This window comes from Xyrauchen texanus, chromosome 31 (genome assembly GCF_025860055.1).
Source record: "Xyrauchen texanus isolate HMW12.3.18 chromosome 31, RBS_HiC_50CHRs, whole genome shotgun sequence".
In the NCBI taxonomy this organism is placed as follows: domain Eukaryota; kingdom Metazoa; phylum Chordata; class Actinopteri; order Cypriniformes; family Catostomidae; genus Xyrauchen; species Xyrauchen texanus.
The window spans coordinates 38,179,568-38,196,413 of NC_068306.1; the positions used below are offsets into that span (position 1 = coordinate 38,179,568).

General features: G+C 46.9%; 1 long non-coding RNA gene across 1 annotated transcript; it reads right to left on the reverse strand.

The window, feature by feature from the left end:
* Nucleotides 1-6: 6 nt before the first annotated feature.
* On the reverse strand, nucleotides 7-16,628 carry LOC127625330 (uncharacterized). The gene is made up of 3 exons (XR_007968275.1): nucleotides 16,329-16,628; nucleotides 16,009-16,203; nucleotides 7-3,137 (listed from the first exon to the last, which is right to left on the reverse strand). It is a non-coding gene; the product is annotated as an uncharacterized LOC127625330 (long non-coding RNA).
* Nucleotides 16,629-16,846: the final 218 nt, after the last annotated feature.

Consider the following 16,846-nt stretch of genomic DNA (forward strand, 5'->3'; position numbering starts at 1 on the left):
TTCACTGAACTATTAGTAGGTCAATTGAGTCTGAGACATCTTGTTTCTGACCTAACTGAATGTACCTTTACAGTAATTTGTGAACAAAATGTCATCTTATTCATGGACGAAGATCTGCTGACTGACCAAATGAGAGGTCATCGTTCATGTTCGGCAATCTTGTTTAACAAAGGTGGGGCTGGATGAATTATGAATAAAAGTTAGTGATGACCACAAATTACATTGACGTTAGGACATTAAAAAAACAAAATTTTAGGCTATTATTGTTGTCTTTTATGTATAGCTTGATAAAAAGCATACAGCATGTTCACAATATGAAAGATGCTTTGTCAATTATGGGAAAAAGCTAATGATGCTTAAAAACTCTGCAGTGCTGAACACTTAGTAGAACTGTAGACATGCACATTTTAATAAAGGATAATTAGACTTGTTTTGTTTGATTTTGGTTCAATGTAATGACACATCTAAAACAAACAAAAAAAAACCAACAATTTGCCATCTACTGGCGCAAAACCACTTGCATATTTCCATCCCTTGCACTTCATTTCCTTATTAATTTGTAGTATCTTTTAGCACAGGGATGGGCAACTGGTGGCTCACTGGCAGTAACGTTGAAAATGACCCATCAGACAATACTGAGGTTTTATTAAAAAAGGGACTATGTTAATATTGCATTCAGGCTATGATGTTATAACAACTATCGTCCAGAAGAGGTTGCTTGTTCTGAGCAGACCTGCTGATCACTGTCAGATTCTAGCATGTAACATCTTACACTTGTTCTTGATTTATAAGGGAAATTGAGCAAAGTGCAGTTAGTGTGCGTTAACGTAAATGTATGCAGAGGAAACCAATGTCTTTTGTTTGCATACGAAATCTATCATTAAAGATTTCAATTTGTTTCACCATTACACCACTGATCAACTGATCAAAGAGACGTACAGTATGAGAGATACAAACACCGGTGCTGCCAGAGCTGCTTTCCTCACAGATGTACAAGGTAAAATCATTTTTTTCAAAATCCGTGACAGCGAGAGTATCACCAAAGACATCTAATGCTGTTTTGCTCGTGCTTGTGAAAAAAACGAAAAAGACATTGCCAGAGGGAGACACTTAAAATGTCTGATTGTTGAAAAGTCTTGTGAATAGAGAACAGTATTCTCTGACGCACGGGACTGTTCGGGCTGTGCGTTTGTGATGTGGGGCTGGTGTGGTTTATGTGATTGAACACATGGTCAGTGATGGTTTCGTTGGCCATGTGCTCTAGAACAACTGTCTTGCCATTGTGTTTGGTGTGAGCACATGGCCTCTGTCATGTATGTTTGCCATGTTCTCTCCTGTCTCTCTTCTAGACCCCGCCCCCTTGTTTCATTGCTATTATTTCATTTGCTGCACCTGCCTTTCCTAATTACCCTCCTCATTTCCTTCCCTTTTTAACCTCCCTGTGTTTTCTGTCCCATTCCAGTTCATTGTGGACTATTCCCTGCTTAAGTTGTCTGTCTGTTGGTCTGTTCCTGTTGTGTGGCATGGAGCCACACAGCCTTTGCGAATTCCTTATTCAGCCCAGCCCGTCATCAAGACTGTTGCCCTGGACTATGATTTTTCCACCTTTGGGGTTGTTTTTGTTTGTTTTGTTGACTTCTTCAATAAAGCCTATTTTTGTTAACTTTGTGCTTGAGTCCTCACCCTCTCTCTGCACGAAAACTGAAAACTGCATGTGTTAGTAAATATGCAACTTGTACAATAATTATGTTACTTTTTTATAAAACCGCAGTTTGCAGTATCTGGCCTGAGTGGTGTCCTGGAAGGGGTGACACCTGGGGACTTCATATTTCTGCTGGGTGACTTCAACGCCCATGTTGGCAATAAATGGAGAAATCTGGAGGGGAGTGATTGGAAGGAACGGCCTGCCCATTCTGAACCCGAGCAGTGTTTTGTTTTTCGACTTCTGTGCTAGTCATGTATTGGCCATAACAAATACCATGTTCTTACATAAGGTTGTTCATAAGTGTACGTGCACTGCATAAAAGACTGATGTCCGGGCTGTACACGCCTGCACACGTTTAAGGGACGTTTAAGGGAAAGTGTGCCACATTTTCGGGTAAACACATCCGAACACTTCCGCGCACCAGCCAAAGCACATCCGAACTCTGCCGCACACTAGCACATATATTCCTGTGCACCACTTAAAGAGAAGTCCGTAAATGTCCACACATCTGTTCCACATCCCACATATGCTGTAATATGGCATTTAAAAATTACATATTTAAATAGTGTAAAAGTAAGGTAAGTGATTAATGTACATTTGCTTGTGTACTTGTATGTATCTGTAAACATATTTAAATAATTTAAACCTTTTGTTTATATAAAACTGTTATCAGAAATATATTTTTTAAATGAAACAGCAATTACTGTCCGTTGGTCTTTTTCATTTTCTCCTTCAACCATCTATATTAGTAAGGGGCACCCTGACCCGAGGAACCAATCATCTAGCCGTAAGGGGTGGGTGGGGCGAAGGGTTCCAGGCCAGTCCCTCGCTCAAGGCGGCCCAGGCAAGCATAGCGGACATCTGTGTGTCAGGCTCAGACTGGATGAGCAGACCCGAAGGTGGCAGCCCAGTCAAGTCATCAGCATCAGACGCCACTCTGTCGCTCTCCGATGCAGCGGTGAAATCCTGTAGGAAGGAGGCACGGCACAAGGGGCGGCTGAAGTGGCTTTCTCTCGGAGGAAGACGTTTCTCACTGCCGAAGACCGCTGGGCAAACGGTGTAACCGAATAAGCTGAACTGGGAGATGGGGGTGTTGAGAAAGTGGGCTTTGTCGGGGTCCCGCATCTCGACCAGGTTCAGCCACAGATGTTGTTCCTGGACCACGAGTGTGGCCGTCGCCTGTCCGAGTGCCGGCGCTATGACCTTCGTGGCCCGGGAGGCCCGTTCGGTCATCGAGCGCAGTTCCTGCAGCACATCAGGATCAGGACTACCCAATTGCAGATCTTTAAGAGCCTTGGCCTGTTGGACTTGCTGGAGTGCGTGAGGGGCCGCTCTGCCTTCGAGGGTAGTGAGAGCAGAGGAGCGAGGAAGCCAGTTTTGGGCAGTAAAAGGTACCCTCTACAGCTTCATCTTCATCTCAGGAATTGCACATCTGGGAAGAAAGGAACCGGGGGGCGGTGGAAATGTCATTTTTAGTTGCCAACGATAAAAATACTGTGCATGTTCATTAACGCAATTTACTAATATATATATATATATATATATATATATATATATATGATAAAAAATTACTGTTATACAATTCATGTAAAAACAATTATGTAAAGATATGTATATAAGTTCATCTTTTCAGAGCAAAAATAAATCTTTATTTAAAAAATGTAACTCTATTTATTTTAGTACTGTGGCTTGACTCGACTTGACTTAAAACTCATCAGGACTTGACTTGACTTGCTTGAGGTGAGTCACTGTCTTGACTTGTCTGCACTGCACTTAAGACTTGACTCGAGACTTGATGTTTAAGACTTGAGACTTGAACATGTGTGACTTACTCCCACCTCTGAAATAGTGTAGCTTTAAATAAGTTTGAATAAATGCATAATGTATTGAGATATATTTGAATGGGACTTTTACGACAGTGGAACTTTACAGCTGTGCTCTGTCACTTGAGTATAGTTTGTCATTGCAGCTGCAGCAGCATCAAAACAAACACATTCCTTCGTCAAGCATTTTACACCAAGACAAGTGGAAATTTCAAGATTCAAAGCAGCTTCAACTTAAGAAAACTTGTTGCGATGAGTTTTGGCGATTGTTATAATGCGAGCGTGTCTGTGTTGTGGTGAAAGTCATTTTCAGGATGATTCTGAATGTATGTGCTCTTATGACATCAGTTTCTATGTAAAAAATTTTATATCAGTACTGAAATATATCAGTGCCTACTGTATAAATCCTTGTAAACATTTGCGTTAAGTGTAAATGCCTTTTGCTCTGCCTATCGCGTGCATGCGTGACTGCTGGAGCTCATCTCTGCGTGTGCACACTGCACAGCAACTTTGTGTTTGACAGATGCGGTGCATTTTTCTCATGGACAACAGAGAACAAACTCTGAACTTAGCCTAACATGCTACCAAACAACAATTGAAAAACAGCACGAGCAGACGCAAAAACACATTCAGTTTGAACATGAGAGAGGAGAGATCCAGGCGCTCAGCGCTCATGTAGGCTACCCCACCTGGAACAGCCTTACCTCGGCTAGTGCTTCTGACGTTTGCCGCTGGCTCTGATGTCTAGTGGTTAAACATGAGATATAATTCGTCTTGTGTATATCTAACGGGCAATCTTTGGTCTCATTAATCTATAATTTGTTCCTTGGCAAATCGTTTTGGCTGAGGGCAAAGTGAAGTTTCATAACTTTATATTTAGGCTATTTTAACGTTGTATCCTGCTGTAGATGTCTATGGTTTTTATGATGTTGTGTTTCCAAGCAATACCATGGATCAAATGTGTGAAATCAGAACGGTATATTTATTAAAGATTACAACGAAATGACAGGACATCGTATGACAAAAGATGGTTACATAAAATAAAAACAGTGAAAATGCATAACGTTACCTCTACATTCACATTTTGTGTCAAACTGAATATGTAGCATAAGTGGGCAAAATGAGTTAACAAGTTCAATCTTTCCTGGGCTAAAATCACTTCTCAAAAGATGTGAACAGACAGCAACTTCATATCAGCACGCCAGTGTGTTGACAAACCGCGTCACCAACACCGACACTTTCCCACGCACGCTATTGGATGAAGGCAACAAATACGTCATGCATGTCGGACCCCACACGTAGCCGCCTGCTCTATTCGCCGGGAAAATAACCTGGAGAAAGTTACCGATATTATAGTAATGTGCAAAGTATGTGAGTGGCAACAATTTTTATTTGCTTTGTTGAGAAGTGTAGGCCTAGTGTTTATATATAAAAAACTGGGTTATCCATCCCCAGAGATCGTCTGAAAACACGAAATCTCCCCTCGGCCCACCGTCTACATCCATCGCCTCTTTTACTCTCGGCCACAAGGTCTTCTGTCTTTCCCGGTCTGCTGAAGTCAGATCCTCTGCGAAGTGCAAGCTGTTATCTTTAAGAAACTGGGACTTCTTGGCAGCTCTCCATAAGGCATCGCGGACACCCCGTGAGGTAATTGATGATGATGATGGCGTGAGGTCTCTTGTTGTCGCTTCTTCTCCCCAGCCGATGCACACTGTGGTCAAGCCAGCCGCCACTTCGAAATGAGCGGTCAAACTAGCCGCACCTATATTTCGCGGTGCGCGTATACACTGGTTATTGCGGTATGACCGTCAGAACTAAAACAGGTTAAATTCCTGCGAAGGCAATTTCACATGCATTAATTTATTCTGTCTGTCTGTCAGAAAGAAAGAAAGATTTTAGCACACCTCACAACCTGTCACTGCATGATATATTGAATTCCAAAATAAGAGCCCCCCCAAAACTCATATATTACCTTTTTTGTCCATACATTCAGAAAATCATAAAAATAAAAGTCCAAGCTTCCACAGACCAATTTCACCTCAGATGGAGAGGACACCTTCTCAAGGTGTGAACTACAATGTTTCAGGACATTCTGATGTTGAATTCCAAAATAAGAGCCCCCCAAAACTCGAATATTAGATGTTTTGTGTACACATTCAGAAAATCATAAAAATAAAAGTCCTAGCTTCCACAGACCAATTTCACCTCAGATGGGGAGGACACCTTCTCAAGGTGCCAACTACAATGTTTCAGGACATTCTGATGTTGTATTCCAAAATAAGAGCCCCCCAAAACTTAAATATTAGATGTTTTGTTTACACATTCAGAAAATCATAAAAATAAAAGTCCTAGCTTCCACAGACCAATTTCACCTCAGGTGGGGAGGACACCTTCTCAAGGTGTGAACTACAATGTTTCAGGACATTCTGATGTTGTATTCCAAAATAAGAGCCCCCAAAACTCATATATTACCTTTTTGTCCATACATTCAGAAAATCATAAAAATAAAAGTCCTAGCTTCCACAGACCAATTTCACCTCAGATGGGGAGGACACCTTCTCAAGTTGTGAACTACAATGTTTCAGGACATTCTGATGTTGAATTCCAAAATAAGAGCCCCCCAAACTCGAATATTAGATGTTTTGTTTACACATTCAGAAAATCATAAAAATAAAAGTCCTAGCTTCCACAGACCAATTTCACCTCAGATGGAGAGGACACCTTCTCAAGGTGTCAACTACAATGTTTCAGGACATTCTGATGTTGTCTTCCAAAATAAGAGCCCCCCAAAACTCAAATATTAGATGTTTTGTTTACACATTCAGAAAATCATACAAATAAAAGTCCTAGCTTCCACAGACCAATTTCACCTCAGGTGGAGAGGACACCTTCTCAAGGTGTGAACTACAATGTTTCAGGACATTCTGATGTTGAATTCCAAAATAAGAGCCCCCCAAAACTCGAATATTAGATGTTTTGTTTACACATTCAGAAAATCATAAAATAAAAGTCCTTGCTTCCACAGACCAATTTCACCTCAGGTGGAGAGGACACCTTCTCAAGGTGTGAACTACAATGTTTCAGGGCATTCTAATGTTGAATTCCAAAATAAGAGCCCCCCAAAACTCGAATATTAGATGTTTTGTGTACACATTCAGAAAATCATAAAAATAAAAGTCCTTGCTTCCACAGAGCAATTTCACCTCAGGTGGAGAGGACACCTTCTCAATGTGTCAACTACAATGTTTCAGGACATTCTGATGTTGTCTTCCAAAATAAGAGCCCCCCAAAACTCGAATATTAGATGTTCCCCTTCTGTCGCTCTCTCCACGGTGTGTCAGAGAAGCGACACTAGGGGTCTCTCTTGAGCGCCGATATCCACCTCTGATCTATGAAAAAAGGCCAATGAGAGTTGGCAGCCAGTACTTGCATGTCCCGCCCCCGGACATACGGGTATTTAAGCGGCGCAAATATGGGAGTTCATTCAGGATTTTTCTGAGGAGCCGGAAATGGTCTGGCCACAACAGTGGCTCGGCTCAGCGACGTGGCGGGGGAGACACAACGTCTCGTTCCCTCCATCAGGGAACGGAGGTTACATACGTAACCTAGACGTTCCCCTTCTGTCGCTCTCTCCACGTTGTGTCAGAGAAGCGACACTAGGGGTCCACTTATAAAGTGCCATGCGCTGAGCCGTGTACGTGAACTGCTGATACAGGAGCGAGCAGGTATTCTTACGTGCAGGACGACCAACTGTATCAGGCTGCACGTACCCTTCCCCAATGCCCCATTCAAGCCATCAGACTCCTTATCGTTACCCTGGAGGCGGGAACAAGGTGATGGTCGCCAACCTGGGAATGGGCCAGCCTGGCTGGGCCTCTTTTCTCTGTATGTTTCTCGCATAGAGCAACTACGGCCGGGGCCCTTACACGCATTGAGGGAAGGGGGTCTTAGCCCTTCTTTCAGGGCGGAGAAGACCCTGCGGAGGCCACACCTACCCGGCAGGGGAGGCAAAAAGTGGCAAATACATCAGATGGCCTAACTTAGGACCTATGTGGAAAAGTTGGTGCGGTGGTAGACCCAACCTCGTAGGGGGGGGGGGTAGCGAACAGCACGGCGACCGAGGCAGCTGTAACTGCACCGTGGCATTACACACAGGGGGAGTCCGAACAGGAGGCCTTACCTGTGGAGCACCTATACCAGTACAGGGTAGCTTGAGGTACCCGCAGTGGCTTGGGTCGGCGAGTTCCTCTGCTGAACTGCGGACCCACGAGGGCTAGGGAGGAGTCAACCAGCGACCGAAGATGGGATCTCCTGGGAGCAGGGCGCACTGTTTTCCCTCGGTTGAGGGAAAGAGCTAAGCGCAAGCGATTCACCCAGTCAGATCGTCAGCGTGCTACCGAGTTCTCACGGGCTCGGACCTGAGAAAACACGGACGATACTGACTCAACTTCGGAGATTGCAGAATCTCGAAAAAGTGTTAGGTGTTGCCCAGCCCGCTAGCTCTACAGATGTCTGCTAGGGAGGTGCCCCTGGCCAGTGCCCACGAGGGCGCTAACACCCGTGGTGGAGTGAGCTCGAACCCGCAAGGGGGGCACGGCCTGGGTGTGATAAGCCAATGAAATGGCGTCGACAACCCAGTGGGCTGAACCTCTGTTTGGAGACAGCGTTCCCTTTCGCTGTCCCCGAAGCAGACAAAGAGCTGCTCAGAGCGTCTAGTGCTCTGTGTGCAGTCCAGATAGATACGCTAAAGCACATACTGGACACAGCAACGAAAGGGCTGGGTCTGCCTCCTCCGGGGCAGCACTTGCAGGTTCACTACCTGATCCCTGAAGGGTGTGGTAGGAACCTTGGGCACATAGCCCGGTCAGCGGTCTTAGGATCACGTAAGTGTCTGCCGGACCGAACTCCAGGCAAGTGTAGCTAACAGAGAGCGCTTGCAGGTCCCCGACCCCTCTTGATGGAGGCGGCGCGATCAGCAGGGCGGTCTTGAGAGAGAGGGCCCTGAGTCCAGCTGAATCTAGCGGCTCGAAGGGGCGTCTCTGGAGGCCCGTGAGGGCGACCGAGAGATCCCAGGAGGGAACAGGTTAGGCGGGAGGGAGTCAGCCTCCGGGCACCTTTTAGGAACCTGACAATGAAGTCGTGCTTACCAAGAGACTTGCCGTCTACCGTAGTCAGTGGTGAGCAGCGATGGCGGCGACATACACCTTGAGGGTGGAGGGGGACAGCCTCCTCTCCAGCCTCTCCTGTAGAAACACGAGCACTGACCTAACCGCGCACTTCTGTGGGTCTTCGGCTTGGGAAGAACACCAGTATGCGAACAGACGCCAGTTTAGGGTGTAAAGATGCCTGGTCGAGGGGGCTCTGGCTTGGTTGATAGTATCTATGACGGTTGGTGGTAGGCTGGCTAGATATTCTGCGTCCCGTCCAGGGGCCAGACGTGGAGGTTCCAGAGCTCTGGATGCGGGTGCCAGAGCGTGCCCCATCCCTGAGAAAGAAGATCCTTCCTCAGGGGAATTCGCCAGGGAGGGGCTGTCGTGAGGAGCGTGAGGTCCGAGAACCAAGTCCGGGTGGGCCAGTAGGGGGCCACCAGAGTGACTTGCTCTTCGTCCTCCATGACCTTGCATAGCACCTGTGCAAGAAGGCTCACTGGGGAAATGCGTACTTAGCAGCCCCGCGGGCCAGCTGTGCGCCAGAGCATCTGCCCGAGGGGAGCCTCTGTCAGGAGCATACCAGAGCCGGGCAGTGGGAGGTTTCCTGGGAGGCAAACAGGTCTACCTGGGCCTTGCCGAACCTGTCCCAAATCAGCTGAACCGACTGGGGGTGGAGCCTCCACTCTCCGCCGGGCAAGCTCTGTCTTGACAGCAGCGTCCGCTACCACATTGAGGTTGCGGGGATGTGAGTGGCGCGCAGTGACTTGAGTCGCTGCTGGCTCCAAAGGAGGAGACGGCAGGCTGAGCTGTGACATGTGGAGGAGCGTACTCCGCCTTGGCGGTTTATGTAAGCTACCACCGTGGTGTTGTCTGTCCTGACTAGGGCGTGCTTGCCCAGTGACTGGGAGAAACCTCTTCAGGGCAAGAAAAACAGCCAGCAGCTCTAGGCAGTTGATGTGCCAGCGCAGCGGGCCTCGGTTCCACCGGCCTGCGGCTGCGCGCCCATTGCACACGGCGCCTCAACCCAGTTTGGAGGCGTCAGTTGTAACCAGAACGCATCGGGACACCTGCTGCAAGGGTACTCCTGCCCGTAGAAAGCAGAGGTCTGTCCAGGGTTTGAAGGCTTGGCGGCAGGCAGTGGTAACTTTCACGTTGTGCGTGCCGCGGCGCCATGCTCGTCTCGGGACTCGAGTCTGGAGCCAGTGCTGAAGTGGTCTCATATGCATCAACCTCAGCGGCGCGGCCTCCGCGGAGGTTGCCATATGCCCCAGGAGCTGTTGGAAACGTTTTAGAGGGACCACGGTGCCTGGCTTGAAGGAAGCGAGGCATTTCAGCACTGACTGAGCACGCTCGTTGGAGAGACGTGCTGTCATTGAGACTGAGTCTAACTCCAAACCGAGAAAGAGATGCTCTGGACGGGGTGAGCTTGCTCTTCTCCCAGTTGACCTGAAACCCCAAGCGGCTGAGGTGCTTGAGCACCTGGTCTCTGTCTTGCATAGTAACTCTCGCGAGGGGGCCAGAATGAGCCAGTCGTCCTCGGAGCGGGGCAAGAGCCGCCTCTGCGGCTTTCGTGAAGATGCGAGGGGACACAGACAGGCTGAAGGGGAGGACTTTGTACTGATACGCCTGGCCGTCGAACGCGAACCGCAGGAAGGGTCGATGTCGAGAGAGTTGGCAGAAGTACGCGTCCTTCAGGTCTACCGCTGCGAACCAATTTAGATGCCGGACGCCAGATAGAATTTGTTTCTGGGTGAGCATTGTGAACGGGAGTTTGGACAAGGTCCGATTGAAAACTCGCAGGTCCAAGATCGGTTGTAAGCCGCCGCCTTTCTTGGGTACAACGAAGTAAGAGCTGTAGAAACCCTTCTTCGTTTCGGTTGGAGGGACAGGCTCTATCGCGTCCTTGATTAAAAGGGAGGCGATTTCTTCACGCAGGGACTGAGCATGTTTGTCGTGCACTGCGGAAAAATTAACGCCCACGAAGGGGGGGCGGAGACCTGGCAAACTGAACCGAGTAACCGAGTCGAATGGTCCGGTGCAGCCAGCGCGACGGGTTGGGCAGTGAAAAGCCACGCCTCTAAGCTCCGTGCTAGGGGCACCGAGGGGACGAGTATTTTGTACGTACCCGGCGGGGCTTCGCAGCGGTGCGGAACAGGTAACACGGCGTCGGGAAGCAACGTAGCGTCCCGAGGCTCTGGTGCTGAGAATAAACTCAAAGCACTTACCTTGCTCCGCGCACCCGGCGGGGGGCGGGTTCGTGACTGAGGAGGAGGTCTGATGCTGGCGTCCTCTGGACTCGTCTGAACCGGCCGGCCGGGGAACAGTCGTGGGGCTGAGGGTGGGGGCACCGCGTCCAGGGAGCCGGGACTGTTGAGGCCTGAAAGTAGAGTGCCGTGAGAACGGCATTTGCAGGCCACATGACCCAGAGACAAAGGAAATAGCTCTTTTATTGAGAATTGGGTACCGCAGCCCCTGTTGAGGGGTGCAGCAAATGAAAAAACACAAGATTCTCCTCCCGGCCCTCCACCGGGGGACGGAGCGGTCTTACCACCTCCGGAGCTAACTTCTTGAACTCTGGGTTCCGACGCCGGGGCTGAGAGCTGGGCCCGGGTTGAGGCGGAGCAGAAGGTCTTCTGGCCGCGGGAGGACGCCCTCGGCGAGCAGACGGGGCATGGGCCGTGGCGGCAGGCTTGCGGCGAGGCATGATGTGGGAAATGGCCTCCGTCTGCTTCTTCACCATGGAGAACTGCTGGGCGAAGTCCTCGACGGTGTCACCGAAGAGGCCAAACTGGGAGACAGGGGCGTTGAGAAAGCGAGTCTTGTCAGCTTCATGCATCTCGACCAAGTTCAGCCATTGCTGTCGTTCCTGGACCACCAGCGTGGCCATCGCCTGCCCGAGCGCCTGCGCTGTGACCTTCGTCGCTCTCAGGGCGAGGTCGGTCGCTGAGCGCAGTTCCTGCAGCGTGTCGGGATCAGGGCCACCCCCATGCATGTTTCGCAGTGCCTTGGCTTGGTGGACCTGCAGGAGAGCCATGGAATGCAGGACGGAAGCGGCGCGTCCGGTGGCGCTGTAAGCCTTCGCGGTCAGCGAGGATGTTGCTCTACAGGTCCGGGAAGGGCTTCCGGGGCATAGATGGAGCGCAACAGCCCTATCCACCTGGGGAATCGCCGTGTACCCGTGGCGCGTTCCGCCGTCGAGGGTGGTGAGGGCGGATGAGCAGGTGGCGGTGCGACGAGTGGAGAGGGGTGCTCTCCACGAAGACGTCAGCTCATCATGCACCTCTGGGAAGAACGGGACCGGGGGGGGCAAGGCTGTGAGCGGCGCCCAGCACCCAGGAACCAGTCGTCCAGCCGTGATGGCTGTGGGGAGGATGGAGGGTTCCAATCCAAGCCCACGCTGTTGGCTGCCCGGGAAAGCATATCGGACATCTGTGCGTCGGCCTCTTCCTGGGCATGCAGGCCCGAAGGCGGCAGCCCAGAGGAGTCCTCAGCATCAGATACCACGCCCTCCGATTCCGCGGCGAACTCGTCTGCTTCCATCGCAACAGGGTAGGCAGACTGGCTGTGAGGCGAGTCGCCGCCGCCTCGAGCGGGGACGGGAGTCAATGAGCGTGCCGGGTGCGGGTGGTCCGAGGGGCGTACCGGGCGGAGCTGCACCCGCTACCATCCTCGGATCGCCTCCAGTCGCCAGCCGCATCGTCCTCAATCCCGTGGGAAGAAGGAGCGACGCGGGGGGCGGCTGGAGTGGCTTGCTTACGGTTGTAAGCAAGCCGCGACCACAACGTTGTCATGGTCATGTTCTCGCAGTGAGAACATGAACCATCCACAAACGCAGCCTCGGTGTGATCGCTACCCAGACACACGAGACAACGCCTGTGGCCGTCGGAAGCGGAGAGTACTCTACCGCATCCAGGAAGACAAAAAAGGTAATACATGAGTTTGGGGGGGTTCTTATTTTGGAAGACAACATCAGAATGTCCTGAAACATTGTAGTTCACACCTTGAGAAGATGTCCTCTCCATCTGAGGTGAAATTGGTCTGTGGAAGCTTGGACTTTTATTTTTATGATTTTCTGAATGTATGGACAAAAAAGGTAATATATGAGTTTTGGGGGGGCTCTTATTTTGGAATACAACATCAGAATGTCCTGAAACATTGTAGTTGACACCTTGAGAAGGTATCCTCTCCATATGAGGTGAAATTGGTCTGTGGAAGCTAGGACTTTTATTTTTATGATTTTCTGAATGTGTACACAAAACATCTAATATTCGAGTTTTGGGGGGCTCTTATTTTGGAAGACAACATCAGAATGTCCTGAAACATTGTAGTTGACACTTTGAGAAGGTGTCCTCCCCACCTGAGGTGAAATTGGTCTGTGGAAGCTAGGACTTTTATTTTTATGATTTTCTGAATGTGTACACAAAACATCTAATATTCCAGTTTTGGGGGACTCTTATTTTGGAAGAAAACATCAGAATGTCCTGAAACATTGTAGTTGACACCTTGAGAAGATGTCCTCTCCATATGAGGTGAAATTGGTCTGTGGAAGCTAGGACTTTTATTTTTATGATTTTCTGAATGTGTAAACAAAACATCTAATATTCAAGTTTTGGGGGGCTCTTATTTTAGAATACAACATCAGAATGTCCTGAAACATTGTAGTTTACACCTTGAGAATGTGTTCTCTCCATATGAGGTGAAATTGGTCTGTGGAAGCAAGGACTTTTATTTTTATGATTTTCTGAATGTGTAAACAAAACATCTAATATTCAAGTTTTAGGGGGCTCTTATTTTGGAAGACAACATCAGAATGTCCTGAAACATTGTAGTTGACACCTTGAGAAGGTGTCCTCCCCATCTGAGGTGAAATTGGTCTGTGGAAGCTAGGACTTTTATTTTTATGATTTTCTGAATGTGTACACAAAACATCTAATATTCGAGTTTTGGGGGGGGGGCTCTTATTTTGGAATAAAACATCAGAATGTCCTGAAACCTTGTAGTTCACACCTTGAGAAGGTGTACTCTCCACCTGAGGTGAAATTGGTCTGTGGAAGCTAGGACTTTTATTTTGTATGATTTTCTGAATGTATGGACAAAAAAGGTAATATATGAGTTTTGGGGGGGGGTTCTTATTTTGGAATTCAATATATCATGCAGTGACAGGTTGTGAGGTGTGCTAAAATCTTTCTTTCTTTCTGACAGACAGACAGAATAAATGAATGCATGTGAAATTGCCTTCGCAGGAATTTAACCTGTTTTAGTTCTGACGGTCATACCGCAATAACCAGTGTATACGCGCACCGCGAAATATAGGTGCGGCTAGTTTGACCGCTCATTTCGAAGTGGCGGCTGGCTTGACCGCAGTCGATGCACAGTGTCAACGCCATCAGGGTACTTGCTCCTGGCCTCGGGGTAAGTCTCGCCGCAAATTCGAATTACCTCGGATCTGATATCTTCCTTGTAATTTTCAGACACCCCAAACAATCTCAAGTTCCATCTGCGAGAGTATCTCTCTATATCAGAAATGCGTGTTTCACATGTGTCCGTGAGACGTTCTTGAGCTTTAAGCCTGGTATCTACATCTTTCACATTCTTCTTTAAATCTTGTACTTCGGCACAAACAAAATCTACAGTTTTCTTCAGCCCTGTGATTTGAGGGTTTACCTTTTTTATTGACAGGTGGCTTGCTTGGAGTGACAGGGAGCGGAGTCGCATAAAGATCTGTCTTTTTTCCAGCGGGAGAAACATAATCGTGGACATCCATGCTAACGTCGACAACATCAGCATCTAATCGTTCTTTGCGTTTTTCAAACTTTGGCATGTTTGCAGCTCTCGTAATTTTCACAGTAAAAAACGTTGGGTTATTTGTTTAACCCAACCGATGGGTTAAACATATTGGGTCAATATGTTGGGTTATTTCCCCAAAATATTGGGTCATTTATAAAATCGTTGGGTAATTTTTAGAATTAACCCGACTGTTGGGTTAAGCCCCAGAAAGGAAGCAAAGACGTCATTAAAGTAATCCATGTGACTCCAGTGGTTCAACCTCAATTTTATGAAGCGTGATGAGTGTATTCTATCCCTTAACCATAATTGACCACTATATTTGCAAAATATTAAACTCAAACGCATGTTCACGAGAGCACCTCGACGCATGCGTGTTGTGTTAAATGCGAGAGCAGACGACATGAGCGTGAACACAACAATTATGATTTTTTGCACAAAGCACTCGCGTCGGTTCATAAAATGATTCGTTTATTTTGTGTTGACACAACATCCTATAAGTTCTGTACTGGAAACAGAAATGATTAGTAGATCTCTTGAGTCTTCGGTCCAAATCTTTCGTTCTTCCCATCAGCCCCATAGAGGCTATGCTGTCAGTACCGGAAAGAGAAATGATTAGTTCACCTCTCGAGTCTTCGGGTCTGATTCTTCTGAGTCTTTCGTTCTTTTGTCACGTGATGTGAGGTGATGTGACAGCGCTGGACACATAAAGAAGTTAATAATTCCCAAACTTTCTTATAATAATTTCTTATAACTTTCTTATAGTTTTTTAACAGTAACATGCTGCGTTTTTGGTCTCAGATTATAGCTTTTTAATTTCTTTCAATTTATAATTTAAGATTTTCTGTTGTGATGGTTCTTTTCCATATGAATGTGGTACGAAAGAGTTGGTAATGCTTTAAACTTTATCTATGATGGGGAAAATCACTTTGCTAAAGATATATATTATACTTATAATCCAATAACAACACACAGTTACGTGACATAAAACTGAACGACTTCGAGATGAACTAATCAATTCTGTATCCGGTACCGGCTGCATAGCTTCAGTCTATGGGGCTGTTACGTGTTGAAAGAAATGACTCGAACCCGAAGTCGATAGACTCGAAACGTGAACAAATCAATTCTGTATCCGGTACCGACTGCATAGCTCACTTTATGAGGATGTCATGGGATGAATGAACGGCTTAGATCAGGAGGTGAGGTAAACTAACAGACTGCATAGCCTGAAATTAATTAATTAAATTAATTAATCGTTTCCGTTTCTCATAATTTGGCCTCTTCCTAGAATTGCAATTTTTTGGTGAATGTGTTTGGTGAATTTGGCAATTGACATGAACGAAATGACATGAAAAAAACTTCCCACTACTACTGTACAATAGCTTTCGGCAGTCTGTAAAAATATACCGCAGATTTCTTGTCAAATCTAGTTGTGTGTTTTGTGTGTTTTTCACAGCAGTCATTCTGCCACTCAGTGGGCGTAACCGCAGTCACTCGACAGTGACGTCACGCGCATACTCTCTATTCTGAACATCATTAAACTCACCATTCCAAGAAAACTGTGAAGTCTGGGATGTTCTCTAATGGTTTCTTCGATAGTTTTTGTTCCAGAGGACCAATTCCACGCACTGCAGTTTGTTGAGTTGGTGTGTGTCTCATGAACTCCTCGACTTGGCTGTGAGGACTTCTTGCTTTCTTTTGCCACTCAATCATTGTCAGTCATCAGACAGCTTAGACTCTACTGAAATGAAAACATACTGTATTAAAATGAGGGAAGACAGCTGAAAAAACAAACATAAGCAATTAACTGGTCTGTAGTAGTCCCAGCACTGCACATTTGGTCTCTCTAATCATTATTCAACTTACCAGCTTGTTAGTAGAGGGACTCCAAGACTGGTGCCAGATAAGGAAGACATCCAAAATGTGTACTATTGTACACTGTCCAGGACCTACGGTGGCCGAGAGAGCTCAACGTGCTGCAACCTAAAGAAGACGCATGCAAATAGAAAAAAACGCATGCAAATAGAAAAAAACGCATGCAAAAAGAAAAAAAACCAATGCAAATAGAAAAAAACACCAGCAAATTAAGAAAACATCTTCATCAGTTTCACAGCACACGTGTACTCCAAATACTCACAACACAACCAAATACAGAAACGCGCTGCAAGTAACACAGACCACAACGGAAATGTTTCCGGGGGAACCAAATAAGTGACGAACCCGGCTGGGACGTGCTTACAGCAAAGAACTGATATTGACAAGAAGTGAAAGCCTATATTTTTTTTTTATAAATAAACTATAATATTAAAATAATATTGTAATATATTGTATATAGAAATAATATTATAATATTATATTCTAATATTGTACTTTTTTATAGTTCT